Source organism: Diabrotica undecimpunctata, chromosome 9, assembly GCF_040954645.1.
Source record: "Diabrotica undecimpunctata isolate CICGRU chromosome 9, icDiaUnde3, whole genome shotgun sequence".
Lineage (NCBI taxonomy): Eukaryota > Metazoa > Arthropoda > Insecta > Coleoptera > Chrysomelidae > Diabrotica > Diabrotica undecimpunctata.
This window is the reverse complement of record NC_092811.1, coordinates 77,054,995-77,067,870: the sequence shown is the minus strand read 5'-3', so window position 1 is coordinate 77,067,870 and position 12,876 is coordinate 77,054,995. Positions and strand designations below refer to the sequence as shown.

Sequence of the window (12,876 nt, the reverse complement as noted above, 5' to 3'; positions counted from 1 at the left end):
TGAAGAAATAATATTGAAGTTGTTTTTTGACTGAAACTTTCTTTTTTTATTTACGTGTTTAAAACCAAAGTTCAAGCAATAGCACGGCTGTGTTTTTGTCGGCAACATTAAAATTATAAGTAGTCCAATTCAATTACCAAATCAAAAAATATATTGGAAATAATATAATATTTGTATGAAATAATGCACACTCTGTACCTTCGGTAATTTCATTCTATCTAAAGGTAAGTTCTTGTTTTTGTGCTCTTATTACAGTACACTCATTGTTTCTCACACAGATATATCAGGTGTTTTCTAGAACGAAACATTGTCGTCAAATTAAGATACTTACCTTGTTCTCTTGTACATATATCTTGGAAACCACTATTATGACCACTTTTAATGGTATATAGAATATACCGCTAGCCAATTATACACAGGAAGATAAAACATCAGTAGCGGAGGTCAAGATTTGCGACCCAAAATGAACGAACCGAATCACATAATATTCAATATCTAGTAATATTTTGTTTATTTTTAAAATAAAAAAATCTTTGTTCTGCCTGTTCCATAGATATATTTTCCTCAGCCTGTTCCATATGATTCTTAAAAAAAAGTAATATCTCTAGTGGAAATTTTTAAAGATAAGTAACCTAAGCACTCGAAAATCACTAAAGGAAATTTGTTTTACGGTTGCTTTCTTTTCATGTGTCATTTTAGCTTTTTACTTATCGATGTCAATGGAGTATCGATGGCAATATTAAATGAGGTTAAAAGAACTCAGTTTATTCTGTATTTTGTGATATATCTATTTTTGTGATGAATAAATATGAGTCACACGCGTCTTCAATAAAAACGGCTAAATACACGTTTAAATTTATAGAATTTGTATCTAGACCTAGACAAGGCCAAAAGCTCGAGTTCGTTCGGAAAAATATTCCCATGCTATTTTGATGCATATTTATTTACATGAGATACCCCAAAATAAGGTTCATGAGGTCGTCCAGACGAAAAGTTGTTTAAACAATTTTTTTTAACAACTTGTAACAATAAATTTTTTCCGCCCGGACATTTTTTTGAAATTTCTTTGTCATTTTAGACAATATACATCTCTTGTAATTTTTCTGTAAAGTTAATCATTTTCGAGTTACAAACAATTGAATACTAAAAAAACACAAAATTACGATTTTCAAGGCTCACAAACACAACTAAAAAATATTATTTTTGAATTTACCGAGGACTTACATTCAACTTCAAACCTTGTTTTACCTTTTCCCTACAAGTATTTGAGCTTATTTAATATAATAGATAATATTTTTTTTAGTCGTTAATGAAGCGCTTATGACAGGATGGGCATTCGGGCTGCGGCATATATAAGACAGAGAAACAAGATCTATGGCAAAAACTTCTGCTGATTTAAATTCTCATTGTACAAATGAGTGCTTGCCCTGCCATGCGCACTTAATTAATAATTAAAAACAATGTTTTAATTGTCAATATAATTAACAATTAAAAACAATTCCTAAACAATATTTTTTGCTTGTGGCTTAAGCCTTGAAAATCGTAATTTTCAGTTTTTAGATATATGGCAGAGCAGGTGCTCATTTGTACAATGAGAATTCAAACCAGCAAAAATGTGTGCATTATGTTTTGGTTTCCTCTTTTACACGCCGCAGCCCGAGCACCCGTCCTGTCATAAGCGCTTCATTACTGATTAAAAAACAATGTTTTAAAATTAAACAAGTTCAAAATCAAAAGCTTATCAGGAAATGATAGAACAAGGTTTAAACTTCAATTTGGGTCCTTAATGAATTCAAAAATAATATTTTTTAGGTATGTTTTTAAATCTTGACAATCGTAATTTTGTGTTTTTTTTTTCACTTTTAAATTGTTTATAAGTCGAAAACGATCAAGTCTACAGATAAATTACAACAACTTGTTTCGTTCAAAATGGTACAAAAAATTTAAAAAAAATTGACCGGACCGAAAAAATTTGTTGTTACAATTTGTTTAAAATAATGTGAATATCTTTTCGCCTGGGCGACCTCTTAAACCTTAGTTTAGGCTATCTCATGAAAGTGATTATGTAAAAAATATCATGGGAATATTTTTCCGAACGAACCTGATCTTTTCACCTATATCCACAGCCAAATTGCTTAGTGCCCTAAATAAGGAATATATCTACTTGTCAATTTAATGTTATATATCTTTTAAAACATATTACATTGAAAATTATAACAAATAGTACATTATTGATGTATCACAGATATCTAAAGCCAATAAAAATATTAAAAAATTTACACAATCACTAAAAAATATTAACAATAATATCCACTGATAACCACCAAAAGTTATAAACATCATCAAGTCACAATATATTGTATATCTTTTATAACATGGTATAAAAGAAGGTAAAAACACGTGTATAAGAGGGGCCTAATATACAAGGCTAAAAGTTCGGGTTCGTTCGAAAAACTATATCCACTTTCGTGGGACACCCCAAAATAAGATTCAAGAAGTCGCTCATGCGAAAAGTCGTCTTAAACATTTTTTTATTATATAGTAAAAATCGACTTTTTCGGCTCAACCGTTTTCTGTATGTTTTTTTAAACATTCTGAACAAAAAAGATCTAATGCAATTTTTCTCTTAGGTTGTTTTTTCTGTTATGTTCAAAACATAAAAGTTTTCTTAATATTAAGGTCTAGTCCGTATGTTACGCTCACAGTTCTCACTCGGTCTAGTAAGGCTTGTAGATCAATTAGGGTAGTTGCTAGTAACACAGTATCATTGGCGTAGCGGATATTATTGATGTATTTACCGTTTACTCGGATTCCCATCTCTAGGTTTGTGAGGGCTTCAGTAAAAATTACCTCAAAGTATATATTGAAAAAAGTCTGCGAGAGCACACAGCCTTGCCTTACTTCTTGCATGTATTAGGTTTCGCTGATTTTCTGAATATAACCATGGTTATAGTTCACTCCAGAAAATATGAATGTTGTACCTCAACTGATATTTAATTTGCGAAGTATTAGGAATATTTATTTCGAGTTTTTTTGAAATTTCTTTGTCATTTTAGACAATATACATCTCTTGTAATTTTTCTGTAAAGTTAATCATTTTCGAGTTACAAACAATTGAATACTAAAAAAACACAAAATTACGATTTTCAAGGCTCACAAACACAACTAAAAAATATTATTTTTGAATTTACCGAGGACTTACATTCAACTTCAAACCTTGTTTTACCTTTTCCCTACAAGTATTTGAGCTTATTTAATATAATAGATAATATTTTTTTTAGTCGTTAATGAAGCGCTTATGACAGGATGGGCATTCGGGCTGCGGCATATATAAGACAGAGAAACAAGATCTATGGCAAAAACTTCTGCTGATTTAAATTCTCATTGTACAAATGAGTGCTTGCCCTGCCATGCGCACTTAATTAATAATTAAAAACAATGTTTTAATTGTCAATATAATTAACAATTAAAAACAATTCCTAAACAATATTTTTTGCTTGTGGCTTAAGCCTTGAAAATCGTAATTTTCAGTTTTTAGATATATGGCAGAGCAGGTGCTCATTTGTACAATGAGAATTCAAACCAGCAAAAATGTGTGCATTATGTTTTGGTTTCCTCTTTTACACGCCGCAGCCCGAGCACCCGTCCTGTCATAAGCGCTTCATTACTGATTAAAAAACAATGTTTTAAAATTAAACAAGTTCAAAATCAAAAGCTTATCAGGAAATGATAGAACAAGGTTTAAACTTCAATTTGGGTCCTTAATGAATTCAAAAATAATATTTTTTAGGTATGTTTTTAAATCTTGACAATCGTAATTTTGTGTTTTTTTTTTCACTTTTAAATTGTTTATAAGTCGAAAACGATCAAGTCTACAGATAAATTACAACAACTTGTTTCGTTCAAAATGGTACAAAAAATTTAAAAAAAATTGACCGGACCGAAAAAATTTGTTGTTACAATTTGTTTAAAATAATGTGAATATCTTTTCGCCTGGGCGACCTCTTAAACCTTAGTTTAGGCTATCTCATGAAAGTGATTATGTAAAAAATATCATGGGAATATTTTTCCGAACGAACCTGATCTTTTCACCTATATCCACAGCCAAATTGCTTAGTGCCCTAAATAAGGAATATATCTACTTGTCAATTTAATGTTATATATCTTTTAAAACATATTACATTGAAAATTATAACAAATAGTACATTATTGATGTATCACAGATATCTAAAGCCAATAAAAATATTAAAAAATTTACACAATCACTAAAAAATATTAACAATAATATCCACTGATAACCACCAAAAGTTATAAACATCATCAAGTCACAATATATTGTATATCTTTTATAACATGGTATAAAAGAAGGTAAAAACACGTGTATAAGAGGGGCCTAATATACAAGGCTAAAAGTTCGGGTTCGTTCGAAAAACTATATCCACTTTCGTGGGACACCCCAAAATAAGATTCAAGAAGTCGCTCATGCGAAAAGTCGTCTTAAACATTTTTTTATTATATAGTAAAAATCGACTTTTTCGGCTCAACCGTTTTCTGTATGTTTTTTTAAACATTCTGAACAAAAAAGATCTAATGCAATTTTTCTCTTAGGTTGTTTTTTCTGTTATGTTCAAAACATGCTTCCATTAAATTCAAAAATTACAGTACATTCAGTTAATACAGTTAAAACGGATATTTTTGTTTTGGTTACGGTTACTAGTCCACAGACTATGGCATTCGATGACATCCCCCCTCCTCTGGAGACTCTGTGGCTGGGAAAAATATTTATTGAATAAAAATACAATAAAAGATACATGTGAAAATACACAAGAAAATATGCATAAAAATCTAAGTAAAAATGTTCAAAATAATTCACACAACACTGCACGTCGAAGGCATCAGGTCTCGATGTCGGAGTGTTAGAGTATTGCTTTCTAACACTACGTGGTTCTCCCCATTCTTCTCTTGACTTCAACCCATGTTGAAGTCAACGGTGTGTTGCCTTCTGTGAATTCGAGCTGGGTCGTGGGTTCGGATTTTAACCACGTTGTCGGGCGCCATGTCACCTCGGGGGAACAAATAAGGGTCTAACCACCTTCTGAAATCCCCGGGTGCTCTGTAGAGGGCTTCGGAGTTAACGTCGAGAGCTCCTCTACTTTAAGTCCATTTTCGGGTTATGGACTTGGTGTCTTGAAATATTTCGGTATCTTGCCTTGAAAAAGGCAAGATATTTCTTACATGACAATTTCTTCGTCGAAATAAAACACCAAGTTAAGTTGAAACAATTCTCAGCCTCAGAGTATGGAAAATAAATGCAGGAAGCAGAGCCCCGAGAGCACTAAGCTCTCGGAGAGCCCGTGAGGGACTGACTTGCTGACCTGAAAATCGCCAATATTTATATGCGCTGTTCGAGCGATAAATAGGGATTTCCAGGTCAAGAGCCAATGGGAAAATTCGAGGCGGGGCGATGCGCATCGAAATGCGTACTAGTCCACAGACTATGGCATTCGATGACAATATTTCATCTTGTTCATGCCGCATGAATATTAAATTAGGAAATATCCAATATATAATCTAAAAATAAGTAACCTTTATTAGACACATTTTTTGGGATTGTTGATAGATGGCGCTACAATCCGAATTATACGATTTTTCCTGATACCCTAGGAAAATTATGGAATCGGTCTAATATCTTAAGAAAAAGACTGCTAAATAAAACCAATAACCAGGCTTTTAATATTTTTCAACAATATGTCGAATGACATCAAATATGACTTCTTACCTCGAACCCTGCAACTTTAAAATCCTAAATAGGAAATCCCATTCTTTATTGCAGATTCAGATTCTACATAAAAAACTGTCATATCAGTAGGTTATGATTACGGTCACGCGGCTCTAGGCATAATGTATGGAGACTGTTTGTCAGTTGTCACTACTTGTCAACTTCATTGTTAGAACATGGGTTTTGGGATATTGTTGATTCTTGGAGACTTTGTTAAAAAGAATGTTTAAATAAATGTATTAAGCCACAATGAAATATTATTACTTGGCGCAGTCTAGTGGAAATTAAACGAAAATCATGGAAGCAAGGTTACCAAATCCATTATCATTTGAAGGCAGTGTGGCCGAAAATTTTAAACGATTTAAGCAAAGTTTTGAAATATATCTGATGGCATCAGGAAAAAGTGGTAAAAGTGATGAAGTTAAGGTAGCAATTTTACTCAATTTAATTGGAGCAGAAGGCATTGAGATTTATAACAGTTTGGAATTAACAGAGGTCCAACAAGGAAAGTTAGCAGATGTATTGGAAGCATTTGAGTCTTATGTCACCCCTAGAGAAAAACGTGGTTTATGAAAGATATTTGTTTTATAAGCGCATTCAAGAAGAAGGAGAGCCTTTTGACCACTTTTTAACAGATTTAAAAAATAAAGTAAAAAATTGTGAGTTTAGTGTTGAAGCATTTTCAATGGTAAGAGATAGAATAGTATTAGGCACCAATAGTAAGAATGGATAACAAAGCATGTTAAAAACAATTCCTTTAGAACTGACTAAAGCTATTGAAATATGTAAAATACTTAAAGTATCCCAAGCTCAAATAAAAGAAGTTCAGAACAGCTTAGAGAAGGTGCAAATTGAATCAATTGAAAGTAAAGTCAAGCAGGGGCATAATTCAGTCCAAACAGTTAGGGGTGCAAGTTCTTCTAGAGGCGAATTTAACTGCAGAAACTGTGGGAGTGTCCATGGACCAAGAAGGTGTCCAGCATATGGGAAAAAGTGTAAAAAGTGTGTTATCATGGTAGGTTAGTAAGAGAGGTACAAGTGAAAGAAAGTGAAAATAATGAAGTAGACGATTTCATGATTTCATCAATCACTGTTAATGAAATTAAGAATAAAAATAATAAAGACTGGATGGAAAATTTAAAAATTAATAACATTTATATACCTTTTAAAATAACTACAGGGGCACAGGTTAACATTTTACCCAAGGTTTTTGTTGAAAAAGTGTGCAAAATTAATGAATTAAAAGAAACTAAGATCATACTTGAGACATATGGTGGTTTTAAGATCATTCCTTTGGGTATGTAAATGTAAACTTGTCTGTAAATATAAAAATATTGATCATTAATTAGATTTTGTTGTTGTAAAGGAAAGATCAACACCTATCTTGGGTTTATGTTCTACCATAGAGCTTAATTTAATTAATAAAATTGATAACATAACACTGCATTCTAAAGAAAAATTTGTAGAAATGAATAAGGATGTTTTTTCAGGTTTAGGTAAATTTCAGAAAAAATGTAGTTTAAAGCTTAAAGAAAATGCAGTGCCAGTGGCTAGGTCACCTCGAAGAGTCCCACTTACAATCAAGCCTAAACTTAGTAATCAACTAATTGATCTTGAAAAGCGAGGAATCATAGCAAAGGTTGATGGTCCTATGCAGTGGCTTAGTAACCTGGTAATTGTTGAGAAAACTGATAAATCATTACGTATCTGCCTAGATCCTCGTGACCTGAACAAGGCATTGGAACGGGAATTTTGTATAATACCTACTGTCGTTCAATGTTACAGGGTAAGTCATTTTTAACAGTTCTAGATTTTAAGGAGGGTTTTTACCAAGTACTGGATGAGCAATCCAATAATTTATGTGCTTTTGGCACTATATTTGGCACATATAACTTTTGCCGCCTGCCATTTGTTCTTAAAATAGCACCTGAATACTTCCAGAAATAAAATTCTGGAAAAAGTAGATGAGGCACCCAGATCTTATTTAGTGCAAAAAGAAAATGGGGAAGTGGTCAGGCGAAACAGTTATCACTTGAGGCCTTCCCTAGTTAAAGCGGAAATTAAGAAGAAAACTGATACTGAAGAAATATAAATACAACTTGGCAACAAATAAAATCCATCCTCGTCAATTCTGCAAGGGAAGAAATTCCAAATACACGATTAATGGCAAAAAAAGACTGGATGACACCAGCTATTCTAAAGATGATAGACGAAAGGAGGAAATACAAAAATAAGAACACAAGCGATTACAAACGATTAAATACAGAAATAAGAAGGAAAATAAAAGAATCAAAAGAGAAATGGCTCGAAGAAAAATGTAAAGAAATAGAAGAATTAGAACATAGACATGACTACTTTAATATGTACAAGAAGGTGAAAGAATTTTCATTCATCCACAAAAAACAACATTGCCCACTGGTAAATAACAACGGAGAGTTAATTCATAACACCAAAGATAAAATAGAAGAATGGGAAAAATTTATACAACAGCTGTTCCGAGATGAAAGAATAGACATTACAATAAATAATGTCACTGAAAGCCCACCAATTCTAAAAGTCGAAGTGGAATATGCCATTAAACAATTAAAGACCAATAAAAGCCCTGGACCTGATGAAGTTTATCCTGAAATACTTAAATTGATCGAAAGTAATAACATTGATTTGTTAGTAATTTTGTTTAACACAATCTACGATACTGGGGAAATACCAGAGGAATGGTTAGAATCTATTTTTATTCCCATTCCAAAACAAGCTAACTCCAGGAGATGCGCAGATTTTAGATTAATAAGTCTTATGAGCCAAATGCTTAAAATTCTATTAAAAATACTTCACAATAGGGTATACAAAAGGTGTGAAAAAGAAGTTGGATACGATCAATTTGGATTCAGAGCCGGAATGGGGACCAGAGAGGCCTTGTTTTCATTACAAGTACTGCTGCAGAAGTGTTACGACCAACAAAAGGATGTCTTTCTATGTTTTGTAGACTTTGAAAAGGCATTTGATCGCGTAAACCATAATAAAATGTTAAATTCCTTGCAGAGCATCAACTTGGATAGCAAAGATCTCCGATTAATTAAGAACTTATATTGGAGGCAGAGTGCCAAAATTAGGATCGACGATCATACATCTAGAAATATTAGTATAAATAAAGGAGTAAGGCAAGGATGCATACTATCCCCTATGCTGTTCAATCTTTACTCGGAACTACTATTCAAGCAAGCCTTGGAAAACCTTTCCACAGGAATAAAAATTAATGGAGAACCAATATCTAGCATAAGATATGCAGATGACACTGTCCTACTGGCTGATACAGACACAAACTTACAGAGGGTTATAGACCACCTTAAGGATGCTTGTCGAGAGTTTGGAATGAAGATCAACGAAAAAAAAACAAAAGTAATGGTGATCCAAAGAAAACAGAATATCCCCTTACCTATAAAAATAAATGGGAATATTTTAGAACAGGTAAACCAATACAAATACCTTGGCTGTTGGATTAATTGCAAGCTGGACCCAGAACAAGAAATTAAAGCGAGAATTGCTCAAGCTAGGGATAGTTTCTTTAAGATGCGCGTTCTATTCTGCGATACACATATAAATATTAAATTGAGATTAAAACTTGTAAAATGTTTTATCTGGTCTGTTCTTCTCTACGGAGTCGAAACATGGACTTTAAAAATAAAGAGCCTGAATAGAATCGAGGCATTTGAAATGTGGGTGTACCGTAGAATTTTAAAAATTCCTTGGACAGCTCGAAAAACAAATGAAGAAGTACTAGCTAGACTCATTTTAGAAAAAGAACTATTGAGAACAGTCAAAAGAAGAAAAACCAGTTATTTAGGGCATTTGTTGCGCAACGAGAAATACTACATCCCTCAGTTGATAATAAAAGGCAAAATAGAAGGAAAGCGAGGAATTGGAAGAAAAAAATTGTCCTGGTTACGTAATATCAGAAACTGGACAGGACTTGGATTTGAGGAACTCTTAAGAACAGCTGAAGATAGACAAACGTTTGCCACCATAACCGCTAACCTCCATTGATGGAGACGGCACTTGAAGAAGAAGAAGGTTAAATGTTGCTAAAGGATTTCAAGAAATGTGGCAGTTTCCCAACTGTATTGGTGCTTTGGACGGAAAACATATTATGTTTAAACCTCGAATATCTGCTAGATCATATTATTACAATTATAAAGGGAATCACTCAATACTTCTATTAGCCATGTGTGATTCGGCTTATAAATTCACTTACTATAATGTAGGAATAAATGGCCGCATAAGTGATGGTGCTGTTTCCCGAGAAAGTAATCTATGTGGAGCCCTAGAAAATAACTCTTTAAATTTACCCCCAAATCGGGCTTTATCCAGTCGTACATTAAAAATTCCATTTGTATTAATTGCAGATGATGAATTTCCGTTAACCAGTCGAATTATGAAATCTTATTCTAATAGGGGATTGTCAGAATCTGAAAAAATATTCAATTATCGACTATTTAGAGCACGTTGAATGATTGAAATCTCATTTGGAATCTTAGCTAACAGGTTTAGAGTATTGCTTAATCCAATCAATTTAAATGCAGATAAAGTAGAAAAAATAATTTTGGCTTGCTTGGCGTTGCATAATTTATTAGTTTCAGAAAATTTTAAAGCATATGTAGAACAAAATAAATCACAGGTTGTGTTTTCAAATAGATTAAGTAATCAAGCAAGTAATCGTTCGACAGCTAAAGCTCATAAGGTAAGAAATGAATTTAAAGAGTATTTCAACAGTAACAGTGGTTCAGTTGATTGGCAAAATGCTGCCATACAGAGATTTAACACGTAAAAAATGTATATTATGATTAATAAATGAGTAACTTGAAATTAAAATAAAACACAACATACATATTTATGAATTTTTATTTCTTAAACTTTTTTTTCTGGCATCCCAAATTTTTTAAGTTTTTCTTGTGTTTCTAATACTTTCTCTTCATCAGTCACCAAAAACTCTAACTGACTCTCTACAAATTCTGCAAATATTTTTAAATTTGACTTTGCAGGAAGAATCTCCACAGGTTTTTGCTGCTCTTCATTGGCCAGAGCATTTGTTAATGTTGACAAAACATCAGCCGCTTTATTGAAAAAAATTTCCTCATCATCAGATTTATTTCTTTTTTTTTAGCCTCTTTTTAATAATACCTCCTCGAGATGGAGTGTTGTCTCTTAATGAAGGGGTAGACACATTCTGTGATGCAGAAGGACTCTGTAAAATAAATAATATCAATAAATGATTAATATGATAATAAATAAATACAAATTTATTTATATTGCTATTCATATTTTGACAAGCTTCTGATTTAGAAGTTAAAACTTTAATAAAAAAAGACTTTTTAGCTTATGTGATTTTAATTCCCAATAAATATTTAAGACTATTATATCCTCAAACTAAAATTCCTCATAATTATAGGTATTCCAATGAAAAAATTTCAAACAAAATTGGTAAATGAAAGTTTATACTCACTCACTACAATAATCATAATTTTGAAAATTTTCGCTTTCGATCTTCTTTTCTTGATTCTGACTACTTACAAAATCTATTTTATTTTCTTGGACATAATACCATGGTAGCATTTTCATTGACTGGTAATATTCTTAAAGACTGTCCTGTGAACACCTAGGTATGCAATGCTCCGCTACGTATAATATTTTTTCATAATACCATAGCGAAAGTTTATCAATCTAATAAAATAAAATAATTAAAGAGCAACTATTAGGTTAAAAAAAAAAAACATTACTTATACTGCTACTTTTCTTCATGTCTATTTGTTTGTGTACGCGACTTTAGTGGTTTCAGTGTCAACAAAATTCTAATCAAACTAGCCCAACAAATAGACTTAAAAAGCCATAATGTAATAGAAATATTACTTACGTCATCGCTTCCAGCTCCGCTTTTTATAGATGATAAATATCTTCTATGTTGTAAAAAGTTTGTTCGTAAATTGTTAAACTTGGCTTTTATCTCTGCCACAGATACTTCTACACCGAGTTTGCCCAATTCCATTTTTATAATTTATTCCAAAAAAGCTTTTATTCTCGCATTCCTATTTTTGTACAATGAATGTTTTGGCATATGTAAACAAGGCTATTTGATTATGATTCCACATATTTAAAACCAGAATGTAAACATACGTAACATAACCCCACTTTTAGTTAATATTTGATTATTTTTAGTACAAGAAATTAGAACATGCTCTAATTTTTAGTACTAAATCGGCGCGCGCACCTAATTTGTAGATACGATATTTTTAATACTAAATTCAGGACTGAATTTAGCATAATGGTAAGCAGACCTAACTCGAAAACGATAAACTTTAGAAAATAATTATAACAGACCTTTTTTTTGTATAATGATCCAAAAAAATTAATCACTCTCTGAGATTGTGCAGCTATGATATTCGTTTCCTACCCACGCTACTCCTTCTAAAATATTTTCGTCTATCATTGTCTTCAGAAGCTGCTATTTTGTTGCTCTCATCACGTGGCAAAAGTATTGTAGTTTTTGTATCTTTATTTCAATATTCAGTTCTGTTTCTTTTAAAAATCTTCGTTAGACTTCTTTACTCGTGACTCTGTCTACGTAAGATATTCTCAGAATTCTCTTCTAAAGCCACATCTGGAAAACTTTTCTCAGCATCGATTTAGTTAGAATAGCTGTCTCTACTTTTTATTGAGTTACTTGTAATAATGTTGAGTTAATGTCTTTTAGTTTTTTCATTGGATATTTACATCCTGAACTTTTCTGCTTCAGTTTTAGCTGGTAGTAGTTATTGATTTATCCTTTTTTCAACGTTAACTTTTGTTTCCGTTTCTTCGAGATATCTATGTCGTGTCTATTTTGGCTCTTTTAGATTGTTTTAGACCAGGCGGTATCTGCTTTTGGTTGAGAAATCGTATAAGATCCTATTTTTTTGCTTTAATCGCTTCGAAATATTATCAGCACTGATAATTCCACATCAAAATGTGAGCTAAATTTTTTGGAATAAATTAGAACAATTCAATTGTTGTTTTCCTTTTCGTTGCTATATCCCTGAACTACGCATTTTAGAAATATTTTACGAAGG

At 32.1% G+C, this 12,876-nt stretch overlaps 1 protein-coding gene across 4 annotated transcripts in view; it reads left to right on the top strand.

The window, feature by feature from the left end:
• The window catches only part of LOC140450159 (uncharacterized), a 114,034-nt gene that overhangs the window by 31,928 nt on the left and 69,230 nt on the right, over window positions 1-12,876 (top strand). For 2 of the 4 annotated variants that reach the window (XM_072543611.1, XM_072543610.1), the window contains exon 2: window positions 7,270-7,565. The exons of the other annotated variants lie outside the window; for them this stretch is intronic. The gene's annotated coding sequence lies outside the window, so the exon portion shown is untranslated. The remainder of the gene's footprint in view (window positions 1-7,269; window positions 7,566-12,876) is intronic. 4 annotated transcript variants of the gene reach the window in all.